We start from the raw sequence: 22,158 nt of genomic DNA on the forward strand, positions 1-22,158 counted from the left end.
TCGATCATCTAAATCGGTTCAGTGGTTCAAATGTTATGAATTTTTGAAAAAAGTCATTTTTGAAAAAATTGGAAAAAAATTATTTTTTGAATCACCCTAAAATGGAAATGGTCACCCTATGAATGGTTTGACATGGAATGGCTGGATAGATATATTTTCATGCCGAAAAAAAAGCCGGTGATGATGATGACCCACCTCATACGCCTACAAAGGTTTGAACTGGCCGATTTATCTAATAGATAATATTTATGTTTAACCAAATTAAGATATCAGTATTATAAAATAAAAATCAAAGCGAATTGAATCTGTACGAAAAAATCCTAGAAATCGTTGTCAAAGATCAACTGTTGGAACATATAACGGAAAATGAAATACTGGTAGATGAACAATCTGGATTTAGGAAAAACCACTCTTGTGAAACGGCTCTTAACTTGTTGCTTCTAAAATGGAAACAGGCTATAGAGGAGAAGAAAGTTATTTTGACGGTATTTATTGATTTGAAAACGGCCTTCGAGACAGTAGACCGGTGTAAATTGATAAAGCTGCTTTCCGGTTGTGATGTAACTGGACCTGTATTGACGTGGTTTGAAAGCTACTTAAGCGGGCGAACACAAATCACTATTTATAGGGACAGTAAATCATCGGCGGGATCAGTGAATCTGGGTGTGCCTCAAGGAAGTGTTCTGGGGCCGTTACTTTTCTTGCTTTATATCAATGACATCAAACAGGTGTTTAATGACAGCGACGTGAATTTGTTCGCTGACGACACAGCGATATTTGTTGTGGCAGATACATTGCAAGACTGTTACAGAAAAATTAATCTTGAACTTCAAATCTTAGATGACTGGTTAAAATGGAAAAAATTGAAATTAAATATAAGTAAAACGAAATACATGGTAGTATCGACACGCAGTCTTGATAGTGGCAGTCTAAGTATAGGTATAGATGGGCAACCCGTAGAAAGAGTATCATCAATCAAATATCTTGGCGTTATTTTAGACGAAACGCTGCGTTTTGAAGAGAACATTAATTATACTATAAAGAAGGCAGCTCAAAAATATGGAGTGCTTTGTAGAATAAATCGTTTCTTGACTTTTGAAAGCAAAATAACGATCTACAAAGCGCTGATCGCTACACATTTTGATTATTGTGCATCTGTACTATTTCTTGCAAATAAGAGACAGATGCAAAGAATGCAAATGTTGCAAAACAAGGCTATGCACCTGATATTGAGATGTGATCGACGAACTCCGCGGAGATTCATGCTAGAATGCCTACAATGGATGTCAGTCAGTCAGCGTGTTGAATATTGCACGCTCACGTTTATATACAAAATGACTAATAATATGACGCCGAATTACCTACGAAATACTATAATGTATGGAAGAGACATGCATCGATATAATACAAGACAAGCAAGCGACCTCAGAACCATGAACTTCCGAATGTCGTGTACCCAAAATTCAATTTTTATAAGGGATATCGACTGTATAATACCTTACCCAATGAGGCAAAGACAGCAACAGGCCTTCGAATGTTTCGTTGTATTTGTAAAGAGTTTTTGAGGCATGATTTAGATTTTTGACCTGGTGTGTAATCAATGTTAGTATGTAAGATGACGAAACTATGACGGATTAATTTTTTTTTTGTGCTTTTGTCTTTTTTATCATTAGACTATGATGATGGTGGTATTTTATTTGTTTGTACTCGTTTTTAATTTTTTTTTTATACATTTCGAGTAGTCTACAACAGTTTGAGCATCGTGCACTTGAAACGGCATAGAGAGGCTTAAAATTGAGCATTGGCTAAAAATAATGGTTCTGTTTTTAAGAAAATCATATCATTCTAAGGGATTGAAAGTGGAAATTGCGAACAAGCTAGGGATAGCTCAACCGGAATTCTTGTAAATTTATCTTTTTAACAGATGATTGAGGAAATCTTTCTGTGTTGTGGCAGATCTCATTGCAGATTCAGATTGAAGCGATTATACCCCAGTTTGAATGAAGGGCCTGAAGTATCGGCTGGAATTAGGCTTAGGTTTGCTTAGCTGTCTGGTCTCGAAAACGATTAACAGATCGTTGTCGGGTATCCAGTAAAGCGGGATTTCCTTTGTAAATTCAAAGCTGGTATGGATATAGGTGTTAGGTTCAATTCCTGATCGGTCAAGGGTCTTCCCGGATTGGAAATTCTCTTGACATGCCTTGGAATATCTAGCGTTCATATAATGCCTTTACTTGCTCTTTCGAATGACAATCTATGTCTATGCTCTTAACTAATATACTGGTTTTGTTTGTATTATAAATAGTTATTAAAGAAAATTCGTCCAGCTCAAATCGTTGTAGGAAAATAAAGTGGGACCGTCATCATTATTATATAATGAATAGAGTACTGTTTTAGGTGTAGGTGCATGTGTTTGTGTTTTTTTATCTTTAGACTATGATGATGATGGTATGTTGTTTTTATTTTTATTTTTTTGATTTTTAATAATTTTAGTTACTAGATTAGTTTAAAAATAATTGTGAAGTCTACAAGAGTTTGAGTATCGCGCGCGTGAACCGGCATAGTAAAATTTGAAATTGAACATTGGCAAAAGTGATTTTTTTTTCTTTGTTTTTGTTTTGTTTAATAAGATCGATCCATTCCAAGGGATTGAAAGTGGAAACTGAAAAGAAGCTAGGGATAGCTCAACCGGAATACTTGTGAATTTATCCTTTTGACAGATGATTGACGAGATCTTTCTGTGTTGTGGCAGATCTAATTGCAGATTCAGATTGACGCGATTATACCCCAGGTTGAATGAAGGGCCTGAATCGGCTGGAATTAGGCTTAGGTTTGCTCAGCTGTCTGGTCTCGAAAACGATTAACAGATCGTTGTCGGGTATCCAGTAAAGTGGTACAACCGGACCGTTTTTTGTTTTTAACTTGCTTACTGGTTGATTTGATATTACAAAGAAACTCCTCCATATAATTATCCACAAGATAACTCGTCCAGCTCAAACCTATGTAGGGGAAAGAGGTGAGACCATCATCATTTAAAAAAAAAATCTGTTGCAGGCATGAATATCCATCAATCGAACATTATAAATAGGCAAAAACTTTGAAAAAAAACAATGGTCCTATCCGTATCGACATTATCATAATGATAATCCCATCTTCAGGCCCGAAGGGACATGTGTATCGATAAGATTGGAATGTTCTCACGCAAAAAAAATGGCTACTGTGTAATATACAACAAAAATGAATAAAATAAAAATATACACGAATAAATTCGGCTCTGTTATAGTTTAATTGGTCAATGAGTCTAATAAAATAAAAAGATGGGATAAAAAAAAACGCAAGAACTAGAAAAATATTCTACATGCATATAGCGATACCAATTAACACATCGATAAATTTATGTTGAATAATGCTAACAATAGATACTTAACGAGAAACGCTAGGGATTGACTGGTCATTGTTAGAAAGTTAGAAGCGGATTCCAATTTGAACACGAGTTGAAGTATATGCAGTACTGACAATAATAAAGAATATACTGTTTTAAATTTTCCCTCTTTATTTTTTATTTCATTTTATTTCATTTTGCTCACAAAACTTAAGGCTGCTGCCTTTTATGTTCAAGGTTCTAATAGGTGGAACAAACTGCGTCGAACTAAATTTGCTTCTAGGTATTAACTGTTTAAAACGAGATTTTTTCTAATTAACTAAAGTGCTCTATGTAATTTCTCTTGAATTTAATGGCAAAAATAACGGTCTGTATATTGTGAGGTAATTGATTCCAGTAGGCGATTCTCCTGATAAAAAACCAATTTGAATTATGTCCGGCACCTGTAGATAGGGAAACTTCCTACCTGTGTTCTTGAAGGTTTCATGATTTCGAGTAGATATGACGAACTCTGTTTTTTGAGTAAATTAAATATCAAATTAACAGCTCTCAATTTTCCAAAATTTATTAATGGGCTTCCCAATAATGTATGTTGTAAATGTGAAACGTGGGAAGAACGATTGATGTAATAAATGAAACGAACGCAACAGTTCAGTGGCACCTTCAGCCTACCTAAGGCATAATCGCATGAAATAAAATGAGGATATATTAGACTTTTGAATAGTAGCAATTTAGAAGCAGGTCTGAGGAAAAAGGTGTTAATCGTGGATAAATCTCACCACACTGCTTCAATATGTAGGTGTCCCATTCTAGGTCCTGTTGAATTATGACACCAATTAAATAAACCTGGGGTTTATTGGAAGATTGATTTTGAGGTCGGGAATTGTATATAGCCAGGGATTTATCTGCATTCAACAGAAGTTTATTAGTTTCTGCCTACTTAGCGATCAGCGATAAGTTCCTATTGATTAACAACGAAGCATCTTGGCTCGATAAGGCAAAACAATCAAAATCAATTTGAACATCATCTGCGAAAAGGTAAACTCCGTGTAGTGAAACCTAGCACAGACCCTTGTGGCACTCCGGATGTTACTGGTAGAAGCTGTGAATAGTATTGCTGGAAACAATTTGAAAAGTATGAGTTGATTAGCAGAACAACATTACGATCGAAGCCGAATTGCAAACTCTATTTTTGAAGTAGATTATTGTGCGATACTCTACCAAATGCTTCCGAAAAATCCAGCATAATGAGCACAACAGTACCGGAATCATCCAAAATAAGGCTCGGTTGTAATCACGGAAATAAATTTGATGTCTCCTCTCAACTGCGTTTACATCAACAGAAGCAAACAGTGAATCAAGGTTTGACATAAAAGGTACACTAACCTGGTTAAACTGAAATCTTCAGGAGTATTGGTTTAAACTAAATCAATCCGTGAAGATTCAGTGTTGAAGAAATGAGTTGGCTCAAGACCTACCGATTCTAGCGCACAAAATTGGCCATAGCATTTTCAAAACGTTTAGTTTTATTAGATAATCTGTTTAAAAGGTTTGTATTGAAATCACCCATCAATATTATTCTGGGGTACTGATTACTCAGAATATCGGTCAACTGTTGTTAACAATCGCAGTCCGATGGATTGTAAAAAAAAAACCGAGAAGAATCTTTTCCTCGTTAAAGTCGATTTCGATCAGTATGAATTCGGTGTTGTGCGCCCCTGTATCGTTTAAGGATACCTTAAGATTTTTTCTACATGATCGATTCCTTTACCTATACTAGTACTCCATCACCTAAACTAATACGCGATCGTTCCTAATAATTGTATAGCCAGTAAACTTCAAAATATTAGGCTGTCAAAAAAGTCCTGCGGTATTTCCGCGAGGTGTCGTAGTAAGCGCGTAGTTCTAGTTGTATTCATTGTATCGAGTCATACTTTAGCTTGTTGGAAAGGTAGCGCTATAATATAGTCCTTGACAGTGTTTTGTTTGGTTAAGTCGTTCGTGAGTTATAGTGTCGCAAATATGGAGCAAAATAAAGAGAAAATCCGACATATTTTACAGTACTACTATGACAAAGGCAAAAATGCATCTCAAACTGCCAATAAAATTTGTGCAGTTTATGGACCCGATACAGTTTCCATTTCCACCGCACAACGATGGTTTCAACGTTTTCGTTCTGGTGTAGAGGTCGTCGAAGATGCGCCACACTCCGGAAGGCCTGTCGTCGAAAATTGCGACAAAATCGCTGAATTAGCCGAGAAAGACCGGCATAGTAGCAGCCGTAGCATCGGCCAAGAGCTGGGGATAAGTCATCAAACGGTCGTGGTCGAAGCCCGCTGAAGCGGCTCAGACGGTGGCCAAGCCCTCATTAACGGCCAGGAAGGTTCTGCTGTGTGTTTGGTGGGATTGTCAAGGAATAATATATTATGAGCTGCTTCCCTATGGCCAAACGCTCAATTCGGACCTGTACTGCCAACAACTGGACCGCTTGAAGGTAGCACTCATGAAGAAGAGGCCATCTTTGATAAACAGAGGCCGCATTGTTTTACATCAGGACAACGCCAGGCCACACACTTCTTTGGTGACGCGCCAGAAGCTCCGGGAGCTCGGATGGGAGGTTCTTTTACATCCGCCGTATAGTCCGGACCTTGCACTAAGTGACTACCACCTGTTTTTGTCCATGGCGAACGAGCTAGGTAGTCAGAAGTTAGCCACAAAAGAGGCCTGTGAAAATTGGCTATCCGAGTTTTTTGCCAATAAGGAAGCGAGCTTCTATAACAGGGGTATTATGAAGTTGGCATCTCGTTGGGAACAAGTCATCGAACAAAACGGCGCATATTTGACTTAAAAGAGATGATTGTAACTAATTTTATGAACAAATGAAAATTCAAAAAAAATACCGCAGGACTTTTTTGACAGCCTAATATCATCTGTAATTTGTGCTATTTTTCGTTATTCGTTTATTTTTGTCAATCTTTTCGCGCAAATGCTCTGACTGTTCATGCAATACATGGTAAGGTTCCCATCAACCAGGGCGGACTTCATTACTATACCAGGAATACACCACTCGTTAGGTGTGCCTCTACTCTGGAATCCATTAGACATTATTACAGCCATATAGTTTCTTGACCTAAATTCAAGAGAAATAAATCGTGTGCACTAAGAAACTATGTAAGGAAATAAGAATTCCATAATTACACACCAATTGATATAACAAATAACTATTAACAATGAGTAAAACAATTCAAAAAATATAACTGTCGCAAAAAAAACCAAGATTGGGAAGGAGAGGAAAGGTTGTGTTCTGGTGAACTAGTTGTTCAAGCTCTTCGTTTCTCCTTACAGCAACGTATTGATCAGCATGAGAGATCCCAACCTCCTCGGGTATAGACACGCTTCAGTTTACCTTCCTTCTTCAAAACTAGTGCGCAGTATTTGATTTTGCGAGCAGATGGTGTAGAGTCCTGGAAATAGCACTGGTTATTTGATTCAGTGTTTGTTTACAGAATCTATCTATAGCGGATGACATTCACATACAGAACTCGCTCGGAATGAATACTGTTTCCATCAATGTGTGTGCGTGTGTAGCACAAGCACGAAAACAGTATCAGAAGCAAGCGAATATTCGAGTCGGGGCTCTTGGGTCTCGACCAGCGTGGTGAACGGTTGATTGTAGCGAAGCTCCCCATAATCAAACGCTACAGATGGGACCAGATTCTCGTTGATGTAGAACAGTTTATCTGACTTGAAACCGATTTGAGAAAGAGCGAGTAATCTTCGATGTAGGTACCTCCCAAAAAAAATCATTTCGATGATTCGTAATAGCGAATTGAATCAGTAAGAAACGGTTGCTGCCTTCACGAATGTCGGTTCTTGCCATCCTACTAATGTCCACGAGCGGAATGGCCACCAGCTTTGGAAATACGGCGGTAAATTTTCGTCCTTCAGATACGGAAACCCATCAACGATCAGGTCGTTACGTAGTACAGAGCTACTGCTTGCATCTGTGTTGGCCTCTACTTCGCTTTCAATCCGGGACACCTTGGTGTGAACGTCCATCAAATCCATGACGACCATGATGCCTTCTAGTTTTCTACTCAGTTCATTACGCAGCTCATTTCCCAGCTGACTTATCTGTTCCTTCGTCGATTTTCCCTACTGTGCAAACATCCTAGCCAGATCGCTGTTGGAAACATCCATGTTGGAATTAGGAGAATCAAACTTTTGTTTATGCTGTTTGTTGTTCGAGTCTTGTTGTGACATGATAGATGTTTTGCTCCTCAGACACAGTTGCATCATTGACTTTTTCGGGAACGGTGGAAAAGGAACGAATGGCGATAATCTGTTGAAGTCTTGCCCCGGCCAAGAGGATATGATCCGCGAGCAGGGATGCCAGGTTTGAAGACATGTCTTCATTTTGAAGACATTTGACTTACTGTGAAGACATTTGATTTTGTGGAGATATTTTGAAGACATTATGAAATATGTGAAAACATTTCAGTATCAATTTCAGTTTCAATTTATGAAAATAATATCTCTCAAAAATTCACATACGCTATGTATGTGAATTTTTGAGAGATATTATTTTCATAAATTCCTAACTATTGGCCGAAAAGATCATCAAAAGAAGTAGGGCTTTTGTATCAGTGTCATTCGATCGCTTTTTTATCAGTGTCACTTGTTTACTTCTGTTCTTAGTAATCAACAGAGACTTTTGCCTCGGGGTTTTTTAGTGTCCAACTAGCAATTATCACACTTCGGATAAACATCAATGGTCATGATATCGTCACTGCCCAAAGCTAGTCTCGGGGTCATTCACTCGCTTTTCTCAAACTTTTTCAATCCAAAAATCCACAAGTTTATAAAATGAATTCAACAACGAGGGACCTTTAATGTCGCTAGTAGACATTAATTTATTTGTACTAGAAAATTTGAATTATTGTGACATTGTATTTTTATTAATTTGGATCTATATTACACAATTGATTAATCTAGAGGCTTCAAACGACCACTTCACAAAACGAAGGTATTCCGGTTACACACCGTTTCAATAATCAGTTTTATGGATAGGGTTCAAAGCTTCAAAGCTGAAATAAACAAATTGAGTTATCACAAGTCCGTTTTTGTTGAAAAACTGGGGCGATGTTCACTCAATGAACGGTATATCAGACTAATTATCATTTCTAAACTCATGAAATTTAGTTCGCAGTTGTGAAATATATTCTTTGTTCACATTTATTGAAATAAACTTCAGAACCTCAAGGCAAGTTTAGTGAAATGTGCTATATAACAATGCCAATTAATATACAGTTGAACAAACTATCAAACTTGGTCCAAATGTAAGATATGAATTTTAGTTTTTTCGATACGACTGTGAAGACTTTTGAAGACTTTTTCGTACCATGGGAAGATATTTTTACGTACAATGTGAAGACATTTGAAAAAATCACCTGGTATCCCTGTCCGCGAGTCAAGATGTGCCGCAAATTTAGCTGTCATTGCCAAACTATCGGTGAGCTCAAGGCAGATCTATGTAACAAGGTGCGCCCATTCGCTAATCATATTTAACTCGAAACAATTGTGAAATGCACGAAAATTTAAAGAAGGCAGTTTTGCAATCTTAAAATTAGAATGGAGATTCTTATGTTATTCGATTACTTAAAACACGACGCTCTCTTAACCATTAGGCTATATATTTTACAACACACAACATTTACAAAAACTCGCCATTATAATATAAAATCATCATCAGACACAATTCCAGTTCAATATTACGTAATACTGTATTGCATAGAATACATATTTGAAATAGAAAAGTAAATTTTCATTCATTATTTTTTATCATAGAAGTGTGTTAATGTCGTCCTGTAAATTAATGGCTGTAGAGTGGTTTTCACATTTTGACCCACCTGGCAGTATGTTAAGCGCCTTGATTTACACCAGCTTGAGAGTTTGGCAGATCTCGCGAGTGACAGTTGAGTTGAGTTGTCGCGACGGATTACCAGTGTCATTTTGGGTTTTATCATTGCGCCGATATTACTCCAACTTCATATCTTTGCTCATTAATCGCAATCAACAACGTTTTCCCACTAGTTTTCCAAAATTTCTAGAAAACGCTGGTCACTAAAACTGGGGAAATGATATATAATTCCATAATTTCCCATCTGCTTGCCCAAAAGTCCTTTTTTCCAGTTGTTCTTTGAATTTCAATCGATTTAGTGTTTCATAAAGCAGTTGTAGTTGTAGTTCTAGAACCGAAACCACACATTAACTTTCGCGTTTCAACTTACCCCGCTCAACGGGACAAGTTGGAACAATGCGTATGAAAATTAAACATTTTCAAAATTGATATTTTTCGAAACATCCAATATGAGTCCCTATTTTTTATCGAAAGTCATCCGTCATACCTTGTATATGCTGCAAACAGATTTCAATTTAGTAATTTGGTGATTTTATTATGTAACTTTCAAGTTGAACTTTGAAAAACAACCATTTCAACTTGTCCCGATATACCTCATATAAAAAGTCTCTATCTACATTTTAAACGACTTCCGGGGATGGCATGCTGTATTCGTAGATAAATAACCCGAGCATAAAATTCCTCAAACACACACACTGTCCTAATGACAGCTTCTTCAGCACAATTGGCGTCTAACGCTTTCAGGCATGATAGAAACCGTCCAGAGCTCCCGACACAAAAACCCCCAGAAGCCTCATACCCTTTGCGGATTCACCACGGAACCGGATCGCGATTTACAACGCCCGAGAATATTCAATTAGGAGCGTGAAATTTTCGGTGGTGGCCCCATAATCTTCAATTTTGGCATATGTTTCCACGGGGTGGAAGATAACGCGCATATGCATTCTTCGTCCGCTGCGGGATATAGGGCGAGAGCCGCTAGACAGCGATGACTGGTACAAGGTCTCTGTTTGAAGTAAGCCATACTGTGGCTGAATGATAAATTGGGGGGAAAAAAGACAAAATTACTTAATGGAATTTAATAAGCTCCTTCCACAGCGAAGAGTCACTCCGGGTGGAACCTATGAGCATGACGCACTGACAGTGGCTTAGCTGAAAGCGGTAACAGTGGGGCACAAAGAAATTGATAGAGGAGACATTGTCTAGGCTCCATGCTCGTGGTGAGCAGCGATGCGATGAATTATGTTGGGAAGGAAAGATAAATGTCTTGCTTTTACTGCGAACTTACAAAACGTAGTGAAATACATTAGGAGCGGAGTGGCTTCGGTTGTCGTTTTTCCGTTTAGTCTCACGGGGAAGACGCCAACGAGGACTGAATAAGATTGTCTCAATTTGGCTCCTGGAAAGAGTCGTTGGTAAGGGTCACTGACACTAAGCCGAGACCAATGTGGAATGGTTGAGAATTGGGAAACATATTGAGTTACTGTGGTCTAATACTAGGCGAAATTTGTGTTGTTGTCCTGTGAGATAAGTGTATTTATCCATTCTTGGGGACAGCTACTACTATACAGGGTAACTTCGATATAACGTACATTTTACTTTCAAAATTGTACGTTGTATCGAATTGTACGTTATATCGAAGCATAATAAAAAACTCAAAAACCGTAGCTTATTTTACTTTATTGTGTTGCTGTTTGCGTAAGGTTAATGAATAAATTCAATTAGAAGACGAAGCCAACCTTCCTCATGATGTTTCCCTACGTACCGTACCAATCCTGTACTTCGGGATTGGTGAAAAGTACAAATCAGGCTTTAGTATCAAAATACATATAATTTATTGTTATTTCAGAAAAACCATATTTTAAAAATTATTCCTTTGGACGTTGAAAATGTGTACGTTATATCGAGGTAACGAGGATACGTTATATCAAAGTTTCCCTGTATCGGTTTGGCATGAAATTGCTGATATATAATATTCACAGCCAAATACCAACGTTGTCTCCACTGCAGTATGATACCACTAACTCAAAACCTAGCATCGTATGTCTTGTTGCCAGCATTCCTCATCAAAACATCAATGGATGCGTAAAACGGTTGATTCCAATTTTCAACCAATTTTCAAGGAGGACCCCAAGTAGAGTGGCAGACAAAAACGAAAAGTATTAATTTCCCTTAAAGTGCAACACCGACAAATACCATCGAAAAGAATAAATTACCTGTGCTTTAGTCGTACATTTACTCAGTGTTTCAATTTTCTGCAAATCCGATATGCTTTTGTTAAAATTCGAAGATGATTCTACGCTTCTAAAATTAGCAATAGAATGTTGTTGTTCCGCAACTCTCGATTGCTCTACATCGCACTTCCATATCATAGAGAAAATCATCAATAGCGATTGATAAACTTGAATCGTTCATGCAACTTCATGTAAATCTATCGGCAGCAAGATCATATATTTATTCGCAATTTTTGATGGGCCGAATTCACGTACATTTCGCAATCAATCCATGAAAGTGAATCAGTTTTTTTCAGATAAATATGTTCAGTTTTACTCCGAGTTCAATTTTGTCACAAAAAAGTAGAACGGTCTGAGCATAGGGGCACGGACGGAAGTTTGACGTAGGACTGTGATTGTTCAGAACAGTTGTTTTATTCAATGTAATCTACACCGGGGTAAGTTGAAACGATTTTTTCGAAGTTCAACTTGAAAGTTACCTCAAAAAATCACTAAATCACTAAATTAAAACCTGTTTGCGGCATATACAAGGTATAACAGATGACTTTCGATAAAAAAAAATGGATTCACAATGGATGTTTCGAAAAATATCAATTTTGAAAATGTTTAGTTTTCATATGCATTGTTTCAACTTGTGCTTAGAGCGAAGTAAGTTGAAATGCTAAACTATCATGAGTCTAATGTGCGATTTTGCTGCTTGAACTATATACAACTGATTTATGAAACCCTAAATTGGAGGAATTACATATAAACATTTGGAAAAAAGAGTTTTGGTACACGTGAGATGTAGGGAGGAGTCTGATACACACGAAATGGGCACTACATAATAGGACTTAATATACGAAACAATAACATTAAGAATACTATTTTGGACGCTTTCATGTCGGAGTAGAGCCACTCGAAACGGCCACTATTGAGGTCTATGGGATCATTCGAATATTCAAATATTACGTAACACACTCAAAAAGGGAGGAGGGGATGGCTTGTGGAAACTTGTTTAGTAATTAATCCAACTAAATCAAAACTGTTGCAAATGACCATTTGTTACATGTTACAAGAGAAGAGGAAGTCTAAAATAGTAAAAAAAAGTGCCTAACGTAATATTGAAACGACCCCTAGTTTCAAAATTAGCTAATTTTACTTGTATCATGTATGTGTACAGACAAATCATGTAGAACATACTGATGAACGAAATATTAATGATTGTTATTTTTTAAATTCTTCATCATTCATTCATATAGCATTCACCGACAAATAACGTCCAGCATCTGCAGCAATGTTTAAAAAATAATCGATTTTCACTGAGTTTAGATGCTCAGAGCTATACGGAAAAAGATTATTTTGTTCAGTTTTCAAAACTATTACATATGATTATCCCTATATGATTACCTGACGTAGGATTCTGGCGATATTTTTGAAAAAATCAGTGTTTTCGGACTGATTGAGTTTGTGTTTGTTTTTATTTCACGGAACAAGGAAAAGTAAACAAAAGCGCGGATTGCGTTGTAGCATTCCAATATTCTAATAACGGCCGTCATAAGGTGGGTTGAAAGATAATGTGTATTATGAATATTTTTACTGCGTCAATCCATCATTCCTTGTAAAAGTTATGATTTCCGTTTTAACTTACCCCGAATTTCAATTTGCCCCGAATTTCAATGAAATGAATTAAGGTACCTTAATTCATTTCATTGTCCAGAAATTCGTTAGTTTAACTCTATTGAATCTCCAAATAGTAGCCCTGAAAAGGGTCGTTTGTTATAACGTTTGTAACGAACAAAAAAAGAAAATAAGCTTCTGACAGGAAGTTCAACTATCTAACTGAAAATGATTAATGGATATCAATGTGACACATAACAGGGTGGAATGGTACATGAAGTATATGTGGATTGGTAAACAAAAAAAAATTGCCATTGGTTACATTGAATATAAAGTTTATGGGAAATAAACAAAAAACAAGTTGAAAATATTTACGATGTCGTGATATTCTGAGGTAAAATACACAAGAAATCATGAAGTTCCTTTATTTTTAATGGATAACTATTGTATTGTGATTTCTTCCCATTGTCTTATTGTCTGTAGCTTTCTCGGTGAAATAATGTTCGTTTGCTGACTATCACAACTACTTCTATTGCTCAATCTATCATAGAAGGAATTGAGCCATTGAGAATTATGAATATAACTCATGAAGATAATTTCATTTTCAACAATTGTTGATAATTCATCCATCCACACACTAACAAGAAAAACTTTCAGCAATGTTTCAAAATATTCATTCATTCAAGCATTAAGAATTGATTGAGATCCAATTTCAAATAAATGATTGCCGAGCCAACGGTAGTCCTACATCTATCTTGCGGTTATATCACAGATATGACCCACTTCTTGTTTTTTATTATTTCCACTATTGATGTCTCAGGCGAAAAAAATACTGGATGAATTTGTTGTCTCTGTTTCTGAACAAAACATCGTGATTCTGCAAGCTATTTGATTTGTGTGCTAATTTTTTGTACGACACAAAATATCTTGATTGTAGTATATATTGAACCATGTTGGGCTAATATTTGTCGTACCCGTGAGTAATTCACTGCATAAAAAATCTACTAAAAAATCAATGCCCATATGTGGTTACATTCTTGAATAATGTCCAGAGAGCAAACGAATAGATCAAAATAACTTCGTAGTTCTACGTAGTTCTAAGCAATCGTGTGCTAGACACCACCCTCTATAATTTTATAAGATTGGTTCTTAACGTTTAGAAGTGTCCGAAGCATGTTACTGAAAGTACTAACCATGCCATCCACCTAGTTTCTTTCACGCGGGGGATGCTTATCTCGCCAAGAAAAGCGTTAATTGGAAAATTCGCGTAAAAACCTCGTTAATTCGTAAATTCGCGTAAAAAGACAGGTCACCTGAAATCCACGAGAGAATTGTGATAGGGTGCGGCACTTATGTCCGCCATGTGTAAAAACCGCGTTGAATGGAAAACCCACGTAAACAAAACTCGTAAAAAAAACGCGTAAAAAACCTGAGTGTACCATTACCCATCTTTTGGAAGATTCCCGGAAAAAAATCACAAAGAAAATGAACCCAACGAATGATTTATTTCAGAACAAAAATACCGATGCCCGCTGAAGGATCGTCTCCTCCGCTTCAAAATTACCGGGCAATCAGTGGAACACAGGTTCGCTTGTGAGAGGCCGCCGCTTCCGACGGCGGGTCGGCGGCCGACTCGGACCATGTCTCCTCGGCGGTTTGAGGCCGCCTGGGTTCCTTATCCTAGTTGGATGGCGACTCTGCCTCCTTAACATTGACCAAAGAATAGTTCATAATATAAATTGCGCTTTTGATGTAGGACTACGTCTTTTATTAAGGGTGCCAAATCCGAAAACACGTTGAGTTTTTAGGAAATAAAGTTTACGTTAGTATTTTTGCTGCGAATTCGCATATAGGGCCTGTGTATTGGTTCGTGATAGAAGATGGAATGTGGGAAGATTCACGGGTTTTGGTTGTGGCAGACATTGATTGTATGAACAGCCCGAAAGACAGCAAGTTCACATACCAGGCATACCAGTCAGCTACTCGAATAGTATACAGAAACTAACAGACGCATTTGCTAAAAATATTTCTCGCTTTAATTTCCCCATTAAAAAAAGAATTTGTCGCGAGCTAAAATTTTGTTCCCATCGAAGTATGTTCTCTAACACAGCCATAAAAACCAAGGTGCCATACATTACATGATGTTTGTTCAAATTCTTTACTTACACAGCGAATATGTTGAATTCAATTGAATTCGAAAATTGTTTCATTCAATCAATAATTTAATCAATACAAACAAATGATTACTAAGCAAAAAGGTTGTACCACGTCAACCTTGTGGTTTTATCATAGATATAACCCACTCATTCTTTGAATTTTAGAAGAGCTTCATGGAAAATTATCTCTTGCCCGCAATTGTAATTACTTTTTTTCACAATTAGGATACTTCATTCTAATAAAACTTGAACGCAAGCGGAAACCTTTCCATCTCAAGAATGATTATCCTTCCGCAGAATTATTTCATTATTTTGTGACGTTAGATTCTTGCTACACGCAGCTGAGAGAAGAAGATATCGAAAATTCTTCGATTAAATGTGTCAAATCAGAAAACAGGTCACGTTTTTATGAAATAAAGTTAACAGTAATAATTATTTTTGCTGCGAACGGATTTTGACGATTTGCATACCAATCGAATCGGAAATTCTCTAAGAATTGTCTGGTATGCTCCATATTACAATCCCTTGGCGCGTAAAGTGTTTAAATTGATGAAAAATAGAAGCATTCCCATTTTCTCATCCATTTGTTCTGTCCATTTGTGGGCTTACCTTACCGTGTTGTCAATAACGGCCAACTTACGCAGCCGCGAAATGAGAAACAACCATGGGGATAACGAAAAAAGAATTTTTGCGACGTATACTCCAACCTTGCACAGTAAGAAGGCTATCGTCAGCGTATAAATATTTAGAGGCGAATGAACCAAAAAAGTTTAAAGACAACAAAAAACTGAACTGAACTGTATAAATATTGCATCTCCTCTGAGGTAAAATTTCACCACCTAGGTCATCGAAGCAACATAGTTGCCGGCGAGCGTTGAGCGAAAATGAATTGTCTTTCTCGTTCTGCTTATTTTGTGTTATCTCCGTTTCTCCTCGAGCTGTAGACGCGAGCGAATCATAATGTTTTTCGCCATATTATGCAGGAGAAAATCAAGCTGGACCATCATCGCCGGCTCTGAAGGAAAATGAATCTTCTGCTGGTATGCTATGTGTGATTTTGTTTCGTGTTCCAGTCGCAAAACTACCACCAAGGATGGCTTTTACGCAATACAATTGCAGCAGAACTTCACCGAGCAATCGTCTCTTCGAGGCCAGTAATGCTAACAAAACAGTTGAATGAAACGAATGCTCGCTTCAGTTCGCGTTAGGGTATAAATAGTGGATCTGAGCTGAAGCAAACTATCAGTCTCTTTCAATACTCAAAGCATCGAAGATCACTTGTTTTGCGCAATCATAAGTGCTTGATTTTTCCTCGAGCTTTAGACTCAACCAAATATCTGACCAAACTGATCCCATGACAAAGTAGGTATTGGTGGAACTCTTGTGTTCTATTATGGTGTCAACAATTTCCTCATAATACAAATTCATTATCAGACACAATTTTCATTGAAGAGTTTTCCCCACGTGCAGAGAATGCGCTACTCTGTTACATCGAACACATATTAAATACTAGAGAACTAATTTTCTTTTATATTTTTTGTTTGTTGTTGAGTCGAACTGATTACAGAATGCAAAATTACGATCCGTTCGGGTAATGCTGACTCGATCGGACTTCAGAATATGGGTGTGTAGCGGTTCAGTAGGCTGATCTGGAATTTCCCATTACACTATCGATTTTTTCAGGACATATTTTGTCAAATAATCAAACTTAAAATGTGTGTATAAAGTAATCTTCGCTTTTGTCATTAAACTGATTACATCCAGCAACATGTGGGATCGAATACGTGTAATGCTTTAATCATGCTCATCAAAGATATAATTTTTTGTTTGAACACACGTGCTGTAATGTCATGACAGTATATTGCGTTTTGGCCTGGCAACACCCTGGTCGCTCTCTACCTTTGCGTCCATGAATTGTAAACAAAGCTCACGACATCGTACAATGACGTTGTTCTGATCGCGTCGAGTCATCATATGACACACATAAAAATTCATCAAGCGCTCTCTCTTGTTTCATTCGTCTCCTCCAAATAATAACCTCTAACTAATTAATATTGGGGGGTCTCGGTAGCCACATTGGTTGCGCGTTCGCTTAGTAAGCGATCGATCGTGAGTTCAAAACTCAGGACCCTCATTGACCATCTTTGTGTTGTTACAGAATAGCTACGTCCACGCAACAATCATCAGCGATGGAGATCGATTCACGGTCGAAATAAGATCGATTCATCCATACAACTGCTCTGCTCTGCAAGACACATCGGGCTGCTGTTCTATAAATAACTCAACAATGATCAATCAACTGTCTCCGCTGTCCGGTCTAACTGGATAATGGAAGAACAGAAAAAAGAATACTCTTACGCCTAAATGGCTACTGTGTGAATGTACCATATGTAATGGTATAGAAGGAATACTGGCGAACGGCAACTGTGTAATGTGCTAATTATAGATATGATAACCATGTGACATGTACACGATTAAAATTCGGCTCTGTTACAGCTAAAACGTAAATGAGCCTTAAATAAATAAATGGGATAAAAAAAAACTAATTAATATTCAAAAATATTATTTTAAAATGAGTAATTATACTGAACGAAGCAGTTGTAGCGAAATCTCGTTGTAAATGTTTAAGCATCATTCGTGTTGCTTTTTTCAGAGCCGTCAGGAAATTTTTAGTCAAAGAATTTTTTCAGAACTGCACTGTCATTGTACATATTGTAGAGCTTGTCACTCAAGATATGAAGGCGTTTTGCTTGGCATAGAAACTGCTACTAAGTACAGCAGAACCTCGATTATCCTCGGTTATCCACGGAATCGATTTCCATAATAATGTTAGAGGCCTTCCCGAAATTTGTCAGTGAGTGGTGGGCTCTTGCTCCTTCGTTTTTATCATGGCTATCACACTATCTAACTAATAAAAATGACGCAAACGTTGGGAACGTTAGTATAATTGAAGAAGAAGATGGACACCGTCGTATAAAAGGTGTGTATCGACGATTAACTCCAGATTATTGTTTCTTCTTCGAATCACAATTTCTCGGGTCGTTGTTCAGTCGCCTATCACGATTCCAACAATGTCTTGACACCTTGAAATTCGAGCATGTGTAGTTCGAATAATATCACAAATTAATTGTGCTCATTCAATATGGTTTCCATCTTACCGATGATGCGCCTGTCTTTAAGGGGTGATCCCGATTTTTTTCAAATTTTAAAAAAACCCTTATGTAACGCTTTAGGTATTGTTCTAAAGTTTCAGGATATCCATTGGAATTCGTTCTGCGACACCCCATTGCTTAAGAACCGATACCACCACCAAGTTACCGATTTTCAGACATCTACGCATCCAGCTGTCAACCACGTAATAATCATTATTCGTGCACTCAAAAAATTAAAAAGTGGTCTTCAAATATACCTTAAACCATAATCAAAACACCTGAACACTTCACTTTTTTCTTAACATCCGAAAAAAATCACGAAAGGGTCTGGCCAGGTAAGAGAGTAAAAAGTACACCCAAAACAAATCACTAGCTATATGGAAAATATTGTATAAGATATTAAATAAGAAATTTTGGTGGTTTTATTGAACCCCTATGTGGTTTAACATAGGATCTATAGTGAAAAACGTACTTTTTCGTTTATTTCATGTCATTATCAAAAGCTTCGAGATAAAAATTAAAAAAAAAACTGAATGTGCATCTCACTACGGTACACGAAGAAAAATTATCAAAAAAAATTCATCGAAAATTGAAGTACTAAAACAAATATTGAAATTTAGAAAAAAAAATTCGTATACAGAGACTCAGTACTACTCTAATTCAGAATGTGTTCCTACGGCTTTTCTAGATATGTGTGACTTTTTCCAGTGTTGGGCGGTACAAAAAAATATTATTTTTCCAAAGGGTCTGGCTGGGTAAGGGAGTAAAAAGTCCCCCAAACCAAATCACCAGCTGTATGGAAAATATTGTATAGGGTACTAAATAAAACATTTTGGCAGTAGTACCACATATTTGAGTCCTTATATGGTACACCATAGGATATATGGTGAAAAATGCACCTTTTCGTTTTTTTTCACGCCATTCTCAATAGCTTTGAGACAAAAATATGGAAAAAAAATACTGAAAGTACATCTTACTAAGGTGTATCGAAGAATATCTTCAAACTATTTTTTAATCAAAAAATTCGTGGTTTTTAAATTGTAAGATTGAAATAAAAAAAATAATACTAATTTGGATTGTTTTAAGTGTTCTTTTCATTAATCCGAATGATCATTCCACAAGGACTTAATTTTTTCTCACAGAGCTCTATCGTATTGCTGACTCCTATGAATTTAGTAAACCAGCCAAATCTAATGTAAAGATAATCTCATATATTTTAAGATACGAGAAAAGAAATCTTTGTACCGCGCAATGCTGTAAGTATACCAACACATGAAAAAATATGAAAAAAAAATTAAATATATGTACAGCAGTACTGGGTCTCTAAATTCAAAATAAATTAAAAATGCCCAAAGAACAAACAATTTTTTTTCGCGCAATCCTCTTAAAAATTGAAGAAAAAATTTCGCTACATGTAAAAAACACAACACATACGAACGCATTAAATAAAAATTAGAGAATAAGTGATCTCAAAGTAATATTTTTTTTTCAAAATTTCGAAATGCCTGAAAATATTTTTTTTGTACCGCGGAAAACACTCAAAAATTCTGAAAAAAAAAACACATATACCGTTCTGAATCATATTTCGGACACTTTGTTCTAATATCTTGAAATGCTTCATGCACTGATGATATAACTATAAAATTAACATCACAATTGCTTCTTCAGAGTAATTCCTTGGTTTCACTATCACTTCATTTGAGAATTACATTTGAATTATTAAATAGCAGGAAAAAATTCAATAGCACTACTCATTACCGTTTGTGTTTGACGTTTGTTTAGCGTGAGCACGTAGAATTTACCCGTTCATAAATATTTAGATTTTTCCCGTGTTTCATCAGTTCTCATCATCGTTAACAGTTTACTGTGATTGCTTGGTAAGTGTTTCCCAGTTGACTATAAATTATAATCAAGTGTTATGTAATTTTCGTCCAAAAAATTACAAAATAATGTGTCCGAAATTTGAATTCAATCTGTCCGAAATTTGATTTAGTGTCCGAAGTTTGATTCTTATTCGCTTCATATCAAAAGCTTTTTATTCGATGATTTTCTTAAGTTTTCAATCAAATAGGTACTAAAGTAGGAAGCTTAAAAGCATATTGAACTAATTGATTAACAATATCTACCAAATAATACCTGTGCATAAAGTTTTGATCTGTTTTCTGCATCATATGCCTTAAGCGTCCGAAATATGATTCGGAACGGTACCTAAAATAGACGTAAGAAAAAATTTGAATACAAACTAGAACAAATTTATTTTTTTTAGTATATGATTTTTTGATGAAAAATTGTTTGAAAATATTGATCGATACACCTTAGTAAGATGTAGTTTCAGTATTTTTTTTCCATATTTTTGTCTCAAAGCTATTAAGAATGGAGTGAAAAAAAAAAGAAAAGGTGCATTTTTCACCATAAACCATATAAGGACTCAAATATATCGAATTACTGCCAAAATTTTCTATTTAGTACCCTATAGAATATTTTCCAAACAGCTGGTGATTTGGTTTGGGGGCGCTTTTTACTCCCTTACCTGGTCATGCCCTTTCATTATTTTTCGTCCTTCCAAACAGGGGTCCCCCCTTAAGCGAATTGTAGTTACTTGCGCATGTGTGGGCGAAAGTTCAGTGAAGGGGACGTAGCGCCATCAGTCATTGAACAACGTAAATAAATTCGTTCTGTTTGAAAAACGATGTGATGTTCATCGGCAGTTCCTCACCCATGAAAACGACCGGAATGGGCGAATTGGTCTAACAAATTAATTTTCAACATGACAACTCAATGATTCAATAGGCACTGTCAAAGAAATCGGGATTTCAGTCTGATAAAATGACGTAGAGTTGGTTAATCAGCCTTCTTAGAATATGGCCTACCAGTCCATCATTGGAGTTTGGAAGGTTTCGAAAGGTAACGAAAGAAATCTCTAAATCCTAGTCCGAAACCAACTAAAGTTTGAACCTCGTTTTTCTTCTTTTTGTCTTTACCACCGTCGCACTGACACGTGTGAAACCTACTCGGTCAGAAGAAACAAAGTTCCTGGCCGAACATGTGCTAGACCGGCCTTCACGCCTAAGTCTTCCTGCTTATTTATTGTACGGAAAGTTGGTAGACTTTGGCCTTCAAGGGAAAACAATGTGATTAATAAAAAGGAAAGCCATTAAGTGTTGCCCGAGGTACGTCTCGTGGAGCACTCCTTCTGCCTTCTGAATATGAGACGGTAGAAGTTTTCCCCCCGACCTAATGGAACCTGTAGAGTGGAGGTACAACGGCGGCATTTGGCCGACTCGTGCTGGATAAGCACTACCTGAGCCGGTAAATGGATACTCAAGGATGAGCATTAATAATTAAATTAACGTTGAACATGCAACCTGGATGATTTCGGCGTTCGGGCGAATGAAGCGTAAATCATAGAAGTTTGATTGCCGCTGGCACTCAGAGATTGGCAAAATGAAATACTATACCGTAGACGAGAGTTTTAATGACTTATTAATGGATTATTTGGTAAACTTTTCTCGTGGTGTAGTATGTCTAAGCCCAGTAATTAATTCTTCATCCTATTGACGTTGTATCAAGTTTCGAATGGCTGATACTGGGTAGAAAAATAAACATTTATGATTCCATGATCCATTCTAAGAAGCATCATCAGCTCAACAAAAAAAATGTCGTATCCGATCCGTGCATGGAGACACGTAGGTCATAACATCATCAATCAAAATAA

The 22,158-nt window shown here is 36.7% G+C and overlaps 1 protein-coding gene across 2 annotated transcripts in view; it reads right to left on the reverse strand.

Moving 5' to 3' along the window:
* Nucleotides 1-22,158, reverse strand: part of LOC129763284 (uncharacterized) — a 356,409-nt gene that overhangs the window by 259,482 nt on the left and 74,769 nt on the right. The window contains exon 2 of one of the 2 annotated variants that reach the window (XM_055762185.1): nucleotides 20,580-20,651. The exons of the other annotated variant lie outside the window; for it this stretch is intronic. The gene's annotated coding sequence lies outside the window, so the exon portion shown is untranslated. The remainder of the gene's footprint in view (nucleotides 1-20,579; nucleotides 20,652-22,158) is intronic. 2 annotated transcript variants of the gene reach the window in all.

This window comes from Toxorhynchites rutilus, chromosome 1, assembly GCF_029784135.1.
Source record: "Toxorhynchites rutilus septentrionalis strain SRP chromosome 1, ASM2978413v1, whole genome shotgun sequence".
In the NCBI taxonomy this organism is placed as follows: domain Eukaryota; kingdom Metazoa; phylum Arthropoda; class Insecta; order Diptera; family Culicidae; genus Toxorhynchites; species Toxorhynchites rutilus.